This window comes from Ciconia boyciana, chromosome 6 (genome assembly GCF_034638445.1).
Source record: "Ciconia boyciana chromosome 6, ASM3463844v1, whole genome shotgun sequence".
Lineage (NCBI taxonomy): Eukaryota > Metazoa > Chordata > Aves > Ciconiiformes > Ciconiidae > Ciconia > Ciconia boyciana.
The window spans coordinates 67,430,710-67,444,790 of NC_132939.1; the positions used below are offsets into that span (position 1 = coordinate 67,430,710).

General features: G+C 50.2%; 1 protein-coding gene across 11 annotated transcripts in view; it reads right to left on the reverse strand.

Moving 5' to 3' along the window:
• Window positions 1-8,309, reverse strand: part of KTN1 (kinectin 1) — an 80,402-nt gene extending 72,093 nt beyond the window's left edge. For all 11 annotated transcript variants that reach the window (XM_072864234.1, XM_072864241.1, XM_072864235.1 and 8 more), the window contains exon 1: window positions 8,194-8,309. The gene's annotated coding sequence lies outside the window, so the exon portion shown is untranslated. The remainder of the gene's footprint in view (window positions 1-8,193) is intronic.
• Window positions 8,310-14,081: the final 5,772 nt, after the last annotated feature.

Below are 14,081 nucleotides of genomic sequence, written 5' to 3' on the forward strand. Positions count from 1 at the left end.
TCCCACAATCTGCTCCTCCTTTGGCAGGCAAAGATTGAACAAACACTTCACTGCAACCACACAGGTCTAAACTTACTTGCCTCCAACTTTGGTTACACCTCAACCTATTACTCCAGTAGTCTGTAATGGGGAGCAGGGATTAAGAAATCTACTTAGAAATAGGTAGACCAGACCTGAAGCCAAGAAATTCTTCTTTCGGCACACAAAGAGCATGAAAAAGAGGTAGAAATGGGGAGATAGAGGGTGCAGAGCTGAAAAGGCAGACTAGTAATGGAAATAACTGATCAAGAACTTTCACAAGACTTTAAAACTTCTGAAACCCAACTTCTGAAACCCTTTCGCTAGCACTTTTCACATGCCTCCTCCTCAGACTGCAGACCACCTTACACAAGCTGTAATTGTGCCCCAGCAACCCTCCCTCCCACGGTGCTCCACACCTCACCGAATCCATGTGTTGAAGTACACCGAGGTGGAGAAGCGTACCTGTTCCTCCCACCACTGGCCTGGTGTACTGCCGCCTGCGCACAGAAAGCCTAGCTTTGTTGTCCATCTTGAACTAGGCTCTAACCCATTAAAAGCTACTTTAAAAGAATCTGGTTTTACATACACACGCGCACACTAAGCTGTAAAGAGGTTTACTAAATTTAGCACGCAACCCAATCCTAGCGGTAGTGTAACACAGGCTGTGGATATGGAAGTGACCTTAGGTGAAGGTAACAAGGGAGAACTGTCAGTATCCCCATTGAGCCGCCGTGGGAAAGCCCAGGGAACCCAGTAAAATCCTAACACAACCTCCATAAATCCTCCCTGCAGCTTGGTGGTTTCCAAGGTTTTGAGATGCTACTTCTGCCGCTCTTCTGGACAATGCTTCTCATTGTCCATGCTAGGACGGGCTTGGCGAGGACACCTTCTCAGCATACGTTAGGCAAACAGCTCCTCCTTGGTCAGAGTTTGAACTTGGAGAAGTGAAGCTCTGACGGACCTCCACCACCACTGCTGTAAATACAAAACAAGGCAGCATAAAGAGAAAAAAGCAGCACAGTCCTCTATCAGTCCATCACAGCTGAAGCCACACATGCTGCCGACAGGTATTTACACAAGCAAAGGTCAGTAGGTGTGACATGGGATATAGCATTCACCCGTGAACTCCATTTTCTGCCAGTTTCCCAGCACCACACCCCACTGAGAACTGCAGACACTGCCCGGTCCAAGAGAAGGACATGCCAGAGGACAGCAAGCTAAAGGAGGCAGAAAAGTCCCCACCTAGCCCCAGGGGAAGGGCCCTTCCTGGCACAGCACCGCTAAACTCGGATCACTTCCCAGATTTGAAAATGCCCTGTGAAAGATCCGATGGGTATGACCTGCTGTAGCCACGGAGCTGCTCTTGGATATACCTGGAGCTGAATCGGAGAGGGGCAGAAGAGATGCTGCAACTGGTTTCACGTACCTGTTTTTAGGTCCATGCACAGCATAGCCTTAAGAAAGAGGCAATGCCTACATGAAAGCCAAGCTGGGATGTCCCCACGCAACATAAGCAATGACTTAGCAGACAAAGCAGCGCTAATCATCACGGCAGCCTTTCAAACCAGTTTGGGAGGCAGGAAGAAACAACCCTTTCTGGGACCACGCTTGGCCTCCCACCCACACCACAGCAGAGACCCTGAAAGGAAGACGCACGCGGGAACAGCCTCGGTCACCACAGAAGAGCGGTTTCCCACTCACCCACCAGCTAACTGCCAGCCCAGCAAAGCCAGGGCAGCTTGCCCTGGGGGCCAGGTCACAAATGGGACCAAGAGAACGGCATCAGCAGCTGGTCTGCTGGTGATCTCTTGGCGTTTTCAACTGCAGGCACCTGGCCTCAACTTTCCCTTCTGTTAAGTGGGAGGGTAAGCACTCTCCATCCTGCCTGCACACCAGGGCAGGTGGACAACGCGGTGCGATAGCCCAGCAGTGGCGCAGGGCAGAGGGCGGGCGCCTGGCAGAGAGACATCCACACGAGCCAAATGCAAGTCATCGGCTTTAAACACTCCTGCCACACAGCACTCCCCACCAGAGGCTCAGGAACCATTAACTTCCTCCAATAAATTGGGCTTTTTTTTCTTTGGACTCACTGAGTATGGACTTTCCCACAGCAAACAGGCTGAGGAAAAAAGTAATCGTAGCCAGTGGTCAGATTAAACCAGTAGTAATAAAATTATCAGCTGACTGATATTATAGGCTCTCTTATCAGTCAGTCACAATCCGGTCCAATCCTTGCGCGTTCCCTGAAGAGCTGCACCTTGTGCAATAGCTTAGTCATCATCTTCCTTGACAGCTACGCACTTGCAAATAGCTTATGAGTCCACTCACATTTTCCCATGAAAATTTTCCCCTCCACCCTATTACAAGCAGGACAGGAGCAGAACACCGCTGAGCCGAGGAGCAGGCTGCTTGCCCCCATGCAGAGGAGGAGGTAGCACTTTTATCTCCTGGACTCAACAACTTCCTTCCTGTGCGGTTGCAGGCAGACAAAAGACACCTTCTCACATCGCAGACAGGAATGAGATGTACTAAAATTTGTCACATCCCTGAAATAAAATACCATGCTTACCATTTTCAGTCCATATGGGAGAGTGTAAAGCAGAATTAAGCCAGCATTTCTTCTACAAGAAACATTTGCAGGGTGGAATTTGGAAGCAAAAGAATAAGGAGCCCAAAAGAACACAGGCTGAGTTTATATTGCTCTGGCAGGTGACACAGCTAAACGAAAGATGATAACACTGGACTGAGGTACTTCCCCTCCGCAGGATGAGAGCTGGATTGTTTCTGGAAGCGCCATGAATCACGGGCATAAATATACCAGGCTTTAAAAGCCTTCAACACCCACGTAATTCTGAACTCAAGCTTTATTTTCCCTGGGTCATTCAACACATGCTCGACAAGCTGGACACCAGTCAGGCGGGCTGAGAAGGCTAGCTATTCAATTAATATAACACCAACACACCTCTTCTGAGATGGAAAAAGCCCTCCCTGATGCTCAATTAGTCATTCAACAACAACTTGAAGGAAACCAGGAGTTTTGCTCTATTTCCTCAACTTTACAGCATAAAAGGGCTTAAAGATGTTTCCTGCAGCAGGGGAACTGTTAGCGATGTACTGGCTGTTCTCAAGCAGAGCAGTGATTTGCAGGATTGCCTGGCTACAAGCAGATCCAGACAGGGCAGCACAGGCAGTGGAATCAGCCAGGAGGGAGGGTACCTAATGGGAAAGGGCAAAAACCTGCAAGAAGTGCTGCTCTCCATGCTTTACTACCACTGAAAATCCTGCACACCAGACAGTGACAGCAGCAGGGAGCTGTTAATGCTAGCGGAGGACAAGGCTATTTATAATAGGGATTATTAGTGCAAGAAAATGAGTAGCTTGCCCACATTACTAATTTACAGACACTTTCTCTGAGTTATAATGCAGCCTCAGTGATCTACAAGCAAAGATGAGGTGTCATTTGGAAAAAAAACGCTATTCTTCTAAATAAGTCTTCCTCGGAAGAAAAGGGGAAGGAACGTCATCTACTTCTCTTCAGCAACAGGAATTTAGAGCTGTGAATTTTGACAAGCAGGGTAGCCACAAAGCGCTAACAAAAAAACAAAGAACACTGCAGAAAACAAGGAGAGCTGCATAAAAGTAACTATTTTACTTCTGATTAACCCACAAACCTTACAGTTCCTGTCCCTCTCCCTCCCATCCCCCACACATTGCACAGCAAAATTCAAGGCTTGAAGCTCCTAAACTACTTTGCATCATATAGCTGCAAGAAGAGGAGACTGTATTCTTTATTTGTGTTACAAAGAGTCAGAGAAGCTTTTCAGAGTTTTCATGTGCATACAGGCAACAGAAACCATTTCTCTTCTTCCCTGTTTTCCACAGTATCTAAGAGACTTACTTAAAAAAAAAAATCACCTTTAGTTGAATGGGAAGCATTAAAAAGGATCATGAGATTTGCATTCTTTAGCACCTCAGATTATTACAGTTTTTAGTCATGACTTCCCCTTCCAACTCCCCACCAAGCTTCAATTAAAGAACGCCCATATTTGAGTGGATTTGGGCATTTCTTGTACCAAGACACTGGAGCATCCAGGCCGACAAGACGGCAAGGCAGCAGAATTTATGCATTCCCAGGAGATCTCCATTTAATTTTGCTGTATGGATAGACACTGCACCTGCACCAAGCCTGCACCCTGCCCAGTACCTATATTTAGGGTCTAAGTTGACCTGACAGTGCCCCCATAAGCTCATTTATTAAGATTCACTTACTCATTCTCATATAGTCTAATTAGACTGCAGCACTCCTGCACATAGGCACTGGCAGCGACCAAGAGAGGACGAGTTCAAATGCAGGGAACCTGGCCTAGATGCTACTTTAGTTCTCATGGGGGGGGGGCGGAAAAAACCCTCGCAGAGGAATGGCAGGAATTGCGGATGCCTGCGTACTGTCTCCCTGCTCGGAGCACCACCTGGATCCACTCTGTTTCTCCCACCCCCAGCTAAAGACCAATTCTTCAACTGGAAGAAGCAGCAGAATCCAGATCAACGTACGGCGCTTACCGATGCGAGGGCTGCTGCTCCCACTCTGCACTCATCGGAAATAACAGCCGCCATTAATTGCCATGGGGGCAAAAAAGCAGGAATCAGAGTTTCTCAAGCAGTGCCCACACCAGCAGGCACAGATGTGTTCCCAAACTAGAGACCACAGGCATCAGCCTGAAAAAAGTGCCAACAAGTCCACGTTGTATGAAATTACCTTCAAGGCTCCGTTCTGGCAAGGAACAGAAAGTTTTCAAAGCTCAGAAGTACCCTCTCTCCTGCAACCAGCTGTAGTTCAGGCATGCAAACAGGAAGAAGCTTCTACATTTCTAAAAACATAAATAAATACTATTTTTTTAAAAGGCATCATGTGTTTTATTTGCCTGGACATCTTGTATAACCATGAGAGGAGAAACAGATTCCTAAGAGTCATGAGCTGGTAATTCTCCAATCTATCATCTCCATAGTTTATGCACAGTCATTAACAAGAAGTGATTTGTCTGGGACAGATTTAGCCCAGCAACTCCCTGTCTCGTTAGCCTAAAACAATCACCCAAGGAATGTCAAAAAGTTTGAGAGCTTAGTGCAGCGAGTAGGCCCCCCAAAAATATTCATTTTTTAAAAATAGTCCAATCCTGCTGTTTTGCCAACACAAGGCAGGAAGCTTAAGAGCTAAATGCAGATGCGTAAAATTCCCTTTATATTAAAAAGGTTTTGATGGGTAAAGGCAAAAGGTTTTCACTGACAAGGAAATCCTGAGAATATTGACAAGAGAACAACAAGAGGAGACTTTGAGTTGTTTAACCTATCAAAACAACTGGCAAGAGGGGATCCGATTGCTCCCTCTAATTACATGAGGGAGGGAAAACAACCATTTAAACCAAATGGCAACACCAGAACAAGAACAAATTCTACTAACCAGCCATAAACACCGTGAGGATGGAAATTCAGCGACTGCTCCGAGACTTGGAGGAGGCTCTTCAGCAGCTCTCCCATGGAGATGGGGGCAAAGAATAAACTGAGCAAGTTTCGCCTTAAAAGCACTTACGTTACAAAAGGCACCCACGGCACGGACGGGTGCTATGCACAGGGAAACTAGACCTGATCGGGGGCTCTCTTCTGCTTTCGGGTTCTTATCGGCCCGCTTGCTGCCGCAGCTTTTGGAGCAGATAGGGGGAATGAAGAATTACCCTCCTCCTGCCACACCATCTTCTGCTTCTTCCCCACCCCTCCAGGACGGCACAGGGGGTATTCACGCTGTTTACTCAGGCACATAATGGGGGTATGATCAGGGAACTAAACTTGGGAGCTGAAGCTCTCGCAAAGTCAACGGCAAGAGGTGGGTGTCTTGGCAGCAGCGGGGGAAGGGATTAGGAGCAACCAAGTTTGATGCTTAAAATAAAACACATGTCCTCTCCCCCCCATGTCCTTACGCTTCAGGGTGTTGGCCAAAAACATATTTAATCTATACCCATCACCTCTGAAATTCACAGAGAATTTCAGTTTCTGAAGGATTTTGTTAAGCCTGGGTTTACAGTACCCATGATCAAGCAATGATTAGACACTTTTCAGCCATAACCATCTAATCTCCAACAGTAAGAGCGGAGGATGCAAAGGAAAGCTGTTACGCAGCTAACTGAGTAACACCACAGCTCTGTACAGGCTGGAGCAAGTCCTTCCCTTTTCTTCAAAGGGTTTCAAAAACAAAGTAGTTTGCAGGCTAAGTTATCTGTAACAGGAGTTTTATGACAGCGGGGGATAAAGGATCAAATTAAAAACTAACTGTGTCCTTCATATCCTACTGCTGCTGCTACTTCTAAGAGCAGAAAGCATCTCTGAGACTGGCTAGATAAGGGGGGGTGGAAAAAAAACCTAACAAAAAAGGTATTTGGTAATAACTCTAACAGAGAATTAGTGTTTCTATCCAAACCCCAACCTTTCCCTGCTGCAGTTACACACAAAAGTTATTTTAATCACAGTATGCAGAAAGCAGCATCAGCATATGAGGCAAGAGAAAAAATATGTGGTAAAGCAAGTTGCATAGCCTGTTCGCGGACAGAAATTACAGCGCAGTTATAGGGAAGAGGTCCACGAGGCAGAGAAATGTTTCCAGCCTAAACCAAGCAGGAGGAGGTTAGCGATCCACCGAGAGCACAGGCAGGAAAAATATGTGAAAGAAGGTGGAACGGGGGAACTGAATCCCCTTTTAACTGTTGCAGCAATCAATTCAGACTTTCCTGCGAGGGATTTCTGCCTTGTCATATATAAAGAGATGTTAAATACAACTTGTCAGTTATGTCTACTAAATACCATGTGCGTTGTTGGACAGAGGCGGCAATGGAAACGCTAAAGGGAAAAAAAAAAAGAGAGAGTTTTAAACAGAACAGGACTACAGCAGAGCATCAGCTCAGCTCCTCTTCCCCAAAGCAAGAAATTATCTTCTTCGAGTTTTTCTAACAGCGACCTCAAAATACACAGCAGAGCCTTTGGGAAAAAAGGTTATAAACTGAGAAGCCTAAAGCACACAGGTGTACACACATCACTAGAAAGAGGCATTTGGCATTGCCCAACGCAGAAAAGATGCTATGGTCTCCTTAATAACCACCTACTTAATTAAAATACTTCATCAACTGAAATTAGTTGGGTACAAAAGATGTACCTTTGCCACCTGAACTTTTCTTCCCCCCCTCAACAGCCTGCACACCGGAGGAAGGCTTCCAGCAAGGGAGTCGGCTGTGAGGAGAGGAGGAGAGGCGGGGGACATGCACCCCATGTCAGGGTTAACACAGCTGCACACAACCCATACCGGTGCCGCACCAGAGGGCAGGGGCGATTTTAAAAAATAAAATACCCCTGACAAACGTAACCTACGAACATGGGAAAAAGCAGTATGTTTTACCGTGCGCAGTTAAGACCGCTACAGGAATACAAAATGGGCCAGACTATTCTCGCCGGCCAAGCGCAATGCTTCATTAAAGTTTGCAAGGCCACCCGGGCGCTGCAGCATTCGGTTCACGCCTAACCTTATCCAGGGGGCTGAGAGCCACAGGAAATTCTTACAAATCCTATTTCGGAGGTAAATTTTTCCTTAGCCACCCTTCACAGGGTCGCGCCTCTGGCAGCGGGCAGGTAACGACGCAGACCTACGGAAAACGACCCACACATCTTTTTTTTTTTTTTTCCTCCCCGTTTTTACCGGTTAACTTGGCTTCGGGAAGGTTACCGGGAGATGCGCTCGGGAGGCACCGACCCCCCCTGCCCAGCCCGGGGCTGCGCTGCCCTGAAGCCGCGGCGGCTGGAGGCCCACAGCAAGAGCCCCCCCCGCCCCACCGCCGCGGGTGGGAGCGGCTTCTCCCCCCCGGCGCCGGGCCCGCGGCGCAGCCCCCGCCCTCAGCCCCCCCAGACCGGCCCCGGGAGGGCAGCGGGGGCCGCGGCGCCGGAACCCGCCGGCCGGGCCGCAGCCCCGGGGCCCGCCCCGCCGCCCACCTGCCGGCGCCGCCCGCCCGCGCCCCGCGGCCCGGCCACGCCGAGGCCTAGGCCCGCCGCCCCTCGCCGGGCAGGCCGCGGGCCAGGCCCCGACCCCGGCCCGTCCCTCCGCGCCGCCGGGCCAGGCGCTCCCCGGGCGGGACTCACCGTGAGGCGCGGCGGGCCGAGGCGGGCCGGGCCGTGCGGAGCGGGGCAGCGGGGACGGAGCGGCGGCGAGCCGGTGCCTGCGCGGCGCTGGCGGGCAGGAAGGGAGGGAGGGCGGGAGGAGGCGGCACCGCACGTCCGCCGCGTCTGCCGGCCCCCCCGCCCGTTAAAGGCGCGACGCCGCCGCCCTGCCCCGCAGGGTCCCTGGCCGCCACCCGCGCCCACGGCTCCCGTGGGGATGCCCCTCCGCGGGGGGCCCCCCGCCCGGCCGCCTGTCCCACGCACGGGGACTCCCCCGCCCCGGCGTGGGGAGGCCGCCGGGTGCCCCCCGCGCTGGGATACCCCCGGGCAGGGGGGGATCGGCCACCCGGACCTCCCCCACGCAGGGAGCCTCCTACCCAGGTGTCCCACGTGTGTGGGTATATCCACCCAGACCTTTCCCCTGTGCATGAGGGTCGCCCCCCAGAGCTCCCCCACGCAGGGATTCCCCACCTATTCGTGAGGCTCACCCACCCAGACCTCCCCCACGCGGGGATCCCCAGGGATCTCCCCACCCAGCCCCCACCCACGGACAGGGATCAACCACCCAGACCTCCCGCACGCAGGGATCCTCCCACCCAGGTTTCCCACCCATGTAAGTACATCCACCCAGACCCCACCCAAGCGTGGGAATCCCCCCTTCCCAGGACCTCCCCCACGCAGGGATCCCCAGGGATCTCCCCACCCATGCGTGGGTACCACACCCCCTTCAGACCTCCCTCACGCAGGGATCCCACTGCCCAGACCTTCCACGCACAGGGATCCCCCACCCACGCACGGGGACCACCCACCCAGACCTCTCACCCTCCCTCATTAACCCCCCCAGTGCCAGCCCGCTCGCACCGCCCCCCTCTCCACCCCCCCTCCTGGAGCTGGCAGGGTGGGCAGGCGTGGGCACCCCACGGGCCCGGGGCAGGCAGGCACAGCGCACCCCAACCTCCCCCGGGACACGAAGGACACCCGCCTCCATGACCAGAAACAGGGGTTGCCCCTAAATTTCCCTTAATTGCCTTAAAACTGCCTGGATCTGCAGCGTGGAGCAGCCCTTCTCGGACCCAGCGGGGGCTTGTTCAACCACAGCCCCACCGGTGGGCAACCGCGGGGCTTAACCAGATTTTTTCAGCTCTGACTTTCTGAAAGCCCTGACTTTTTCTTCCCTCTGACATGGAGCCTTCCCGAAGTGCTCGCGGGGCAGATTTCTTTCACCTTAAAACATCGCAACAGCTTGTGCATGAGATCAGCGGCCGACCACAGATCTGTGGGTACCCACGGGGATGAAAACTGATGCTCTGTCATATAGTTACTCGGGGACAACGAAACGGCGCAAGAAGCCACCAAGGGACTGGTGGGACTGACATTAACTCTCAGCTTCCCGGAGCCCCAAACACTGATGGGAAAAAGCAGCACTCTATCCACAAGAAAATTCATCTTTTTTAGCAGTAGGAGCGGTGACAAGGACAGCTGAGCCAGCGGTGGCCGCGGGGCAGTGCCGATGCTGGTCAGGACCAGCGTCCCGAGCCTGGCTGCAGTATCCACTCCGCAACGGGGAAGCAGTTGGCAAAAGGGAGTTACCTCAGCAAAGCGGGGAGGCTGGCATCACCCCAGGGCTTTGCACGCACCCTCCCATCATTTCTTCAGACCTCTGGCAACAAAGAGTCTGCTTTAACTTCCATGCCCTGTTGCTCAGAGCAAACAATTTGTTTATTTGTCCCAAAGCATCTTCGAGAAATCAACTGCTCCGCAGCGTTGGGTATCAAAGGAGGATTTGCATCGAGCTGCACTAAGGGCTTATCATTATCCTCTTCGCCAGCCATGTGTGTCACTCAGCTGCGGGCTGCCGCCGCGTTTCCAAACTATCTGGAGCAAACAAAAGGCAGCGGCCCAAGGCGGATGCTGGCGGAAGCTGTGCCGTGCATGCGAGGCTAAGCGGGCCCAGAGGCAAGGCCAGGGCCGGCAAGCGTGGGGATGTGCAGGAGGCAGGCGCTTTGAACGCAGGACTGGCCATCAGCTGGCGAGGCAGCATTTTGCTGCTTCATCCCGGAGCTTCCCTGGCTCAGCATGTCCCGGCCGGTCACTCCACTCTTGCAGGAGCGCTGCTGAGAGCAGCACGAGAGCCAGCCAAAGGCAGCATCCGCACCCTACGCTTGCAAGTTTCAAATTGAAGGACAAATCTTGCTTATATTAATCACTTAGGTAGCTGCAGTGGTTGTGGCGGGGCTTGGCAGCAGGAGCTTTTGCCAACGTTTCATTGCTTTTGTCCACAGCAGAGTTTTCCAGCTGGCATCAGAACCAAATCACCGTTTCCCAGGAGCAGGAACAGATTTGCTGCCCCACGGTCAGGGGATGGGGGGTCCTGCCAACAGGGAGAGAAAAGCTGGGGAAGGACATAGGAGGGACAGGGCTGCCCCTCCTGCCGGGAGCTGAGCAGGAATGGAAGAGCAGAGAGTGCAAATCCAGCTGCTACAGCTACAGAAGCTTTTAATTTTCCTCTGCTTTCCAGGACTTGGAGGCAATTGCCCCGCTCTTTGGTCACTGCTTGCTCTGAAGGGGTCTCAGCTGAGAACGTACTGCTTACTACCGCTCAGAAATTGCCGGTCCTTCATGTGTCTTCTACATTTGCCACAACATCACAGCATAAGGTGTGATATAAGGACCTGAAAATGCTGTTAAATCCTATGTCGTGTACTATTGCCCAATACATAAGGCAATAAACCATCTAGATCATGTGGACTAAAAAAACCTGGTGGAAAAACTCACTGGAGAGCTGCCGCTGTGCAGATCAGCCAGGCAGGCTAATGATGCTGAATATCCCCAACTGCAGGGAGAAAATAACGCAGTCAGTCACTGAAATCCCAGTCACATTAGGCAGCCACTCATGGGGAAAAAGAAAAGGTTTTAAAATGCCGCAGGAGCCCCAAGTCATTAGTTTTGTCAGGAATTTTGCTTTCTCAGATCACAGGCAAAAAGCCTTCAGATCTGTGGATTCAGAGGAGGCCTGAGAGAAAGGCAAGCTATGCACTTAGCGGGGCTGTAAGTCACGGAAGCTGATTATTGTTAATTTAGCATTTTATAGAAGAACGTAAGAGATCCTTATCAATGCCAGAAACAAACACCCTGCAAGTTTCAACACCTCACTGATTCAGCCTCCCTTTCCAGATAAGAAAAAAAAAAAGATGATCAAACGCTGGATTTTCTCTCTGTCTCTTTTTATTTGCGGTATTTTTGTAATACTATTTACAAGCATGAATTCCTACAATTAGTAGGAAGCGGAAATGAATAGATCACACACACATGTGCCAGAAAGATTGCAACTGCTGCTAAACAAGGTCACAAAAATGACTACAATTTTCTTCTCGGAGTAGTAAACTAGGAGTAACTCCACTGCGGAAATTTGAGCTACATGGAAAAAGATGCTTGATCCAATCTAACTGTAAGGGAATAAAAATACATCCGTCCTAAGCAGCATCTGTCAGCAGAAATGACACTGGAAACTCTTGCGAGAAGAATAAAAGCTCCTAATAAAAAACAACGGTCTAAACCATGACATTGTATGTGACCAGTATAAAAATCCGTCAGGCTAATACAAGTCTCCACGTAAGCCCCGCGCTATCACAATGTATATACGTTTTTAATTAAACTGAGATGATCACGGTCACATTTTGTACTGCTGAAAATCCAGCTAATAAAGTTAATTGTTAGAAGCTGTTTCAGAGCTCACTGAAAAAACTGTGTATTCATAAGCTACACTCACCTTCCATTTCTGGATTTCACCATTATAATAGAGCACTGAAAAGCCCAAAATAGGGGGTTTAAGACTCTGCTGTTCAATTCTATCATGTTCAAAAGATGACCAACGGTGAGCAGCACAATCAAAGACACCCAAACAATTCAGTGCCCACCGCAGTGACTGATGTTTTCAGAGTGATCAGACTTAAATCATGATTTCTGACAGTTCCCCTTCAGTCCTTGCCTTCTAGCACAGGCTGCTCCAAGCTTTCACATTTGCAAAATAAAGTCAGAAATCCCATGGGAAATCCCAATGGGAAACCTCTTTCCTTCCCTCCCCAGGCTGCTGTTCCCATACCAGACACTCAAGCAGCACACACGTCCGCTCCCGAAACACTGTGGTTTATACCCAACGTAGCAGCAGCAATTGCCGTCTGATGCCGTAAGGGCTGTATCTCACCCAGCAGTCCCGACTGCACAGCTCATCGCCTCGGGCCATGTCGCGGCCACCCCAAATCCCCCGTCAGCCCGAGACAGAGCCTTTCCGACTGTCCCATGCGCTAACGCATGCAAGAATAAAACAAGCACCTAAATCCTTGCAATATCAGGGCCTGCCATCAGTCTGAATAATCCCTACTCATTTTCAAGTCATTAATTATTCTTGCGCCTGTATTGCGTGGCTTTAATTTTCTTTTCATCCAAAAGAGTTCAATCTTGACCAAAAAAGCAACAGCTTTAGCTGGAAGAGCTCACCAAAGAGGCAAACGTATTTGCTGTGATTCCAGCGGGTCATCAGGTCTGGGCCACAGAGGTGGAATTTAATTTCTAATCTGGAGATTTCAAGCCTTCAGTATCAGATATAGCTAAAGTGATCACAGGGAAGCTGGGCAGAAAAGCAGCTTTCCGAGCAGCACAATAATAACCATGCTTTGAATTAACATGAGGAGTGCTGTTTCAAAGCAAGTTTCAAATATGCTTCCTCTTTCTTGGTAGCATCCTAGCAGAAGATTATTTTTTCAGATCGGATGGGTATTGTTAAGCAAAGCAACTGAAGAAATTACAGAAAATACCTTGTCTCCTGTAAAACACTCCCTGGGTGGTATCACAGTGACGGTTCAAACCTTTTCTCTGATTCATCATTCATAGCACCCTGTTGTTATTTATGCTGTTCTACATTAATCTAGAGCAGGTTTTAAATTAATAGTCTCCTTAATCAATACCTACGGAATGAAGATATTTTCCTTGGCAAGAAAACATGTTTGCAACACCAACGCAATGCCTCTCCTAAGCACAGACCTGTAACTCACCTGAACTGTAGCAGGACGGGTAGCAAAGAGAAACAATATGCAGTGAGAAATGGGGGGAAAAAAAGAAATGGAAAGTCAGACAGACCTTCTGCTCCAAGGGCTCTTTCAGTATGAGGATAAGGTATCCCACCGCCGAAGCAGCCTGCAAGGCTGGATCAGTACGTTTTCCTCCCGCAGCCGGGGAAGGACATTGATTGAGCTCTGCGAGGCATCACGGGAACGGTGTGTGTCAAGCTGTGACAAACTTCTAAGGAAATGTGCAGCAAACACACTCGTAGCTTGTCTGGATAAATCAAAGAGCGCAGGAACCATCCCAGATGTTCATGCCACCGTGGAGTAACTTAATATTAAAGTATTTTGTCTGCAGCTACACAAGGGATGCGGCCGCCTGCCCGGTGTAATGAGCGTCACACCAGAGGGAATCTTTGTTCTCCAGTCCCCAGTTTGCCAGCGCTGGTGGTGACGCACACCTGCGTCCCAAGGGTGGCTGGAGACTTGGAAATGTTTGCAAATCCTTGAGTCCAAGGAGACGTCCTGCAAACAGCGTAAGGATCACCGGCATCCCAGGAGATCCAGCGACAATTCCCAGGGGTGTCACAAACTCATTGTACAGCCCTCTGCAAGCTGCTATTTTAGCTCCTCATACTTAAAAAGAGCAAATATTCTTCTCTTTGCCTATATATCCCATCTTTTTAGATAGTGACAAGCTTCTCCCTAGTGAACTTACCATCTGCCCACCCTGTGTCTAGACTCGTAAGACATCGAAGGGTTTCTGTCATACCATTCGTACGTCCCGGAGGACAGAAAGGGTTAAGAACC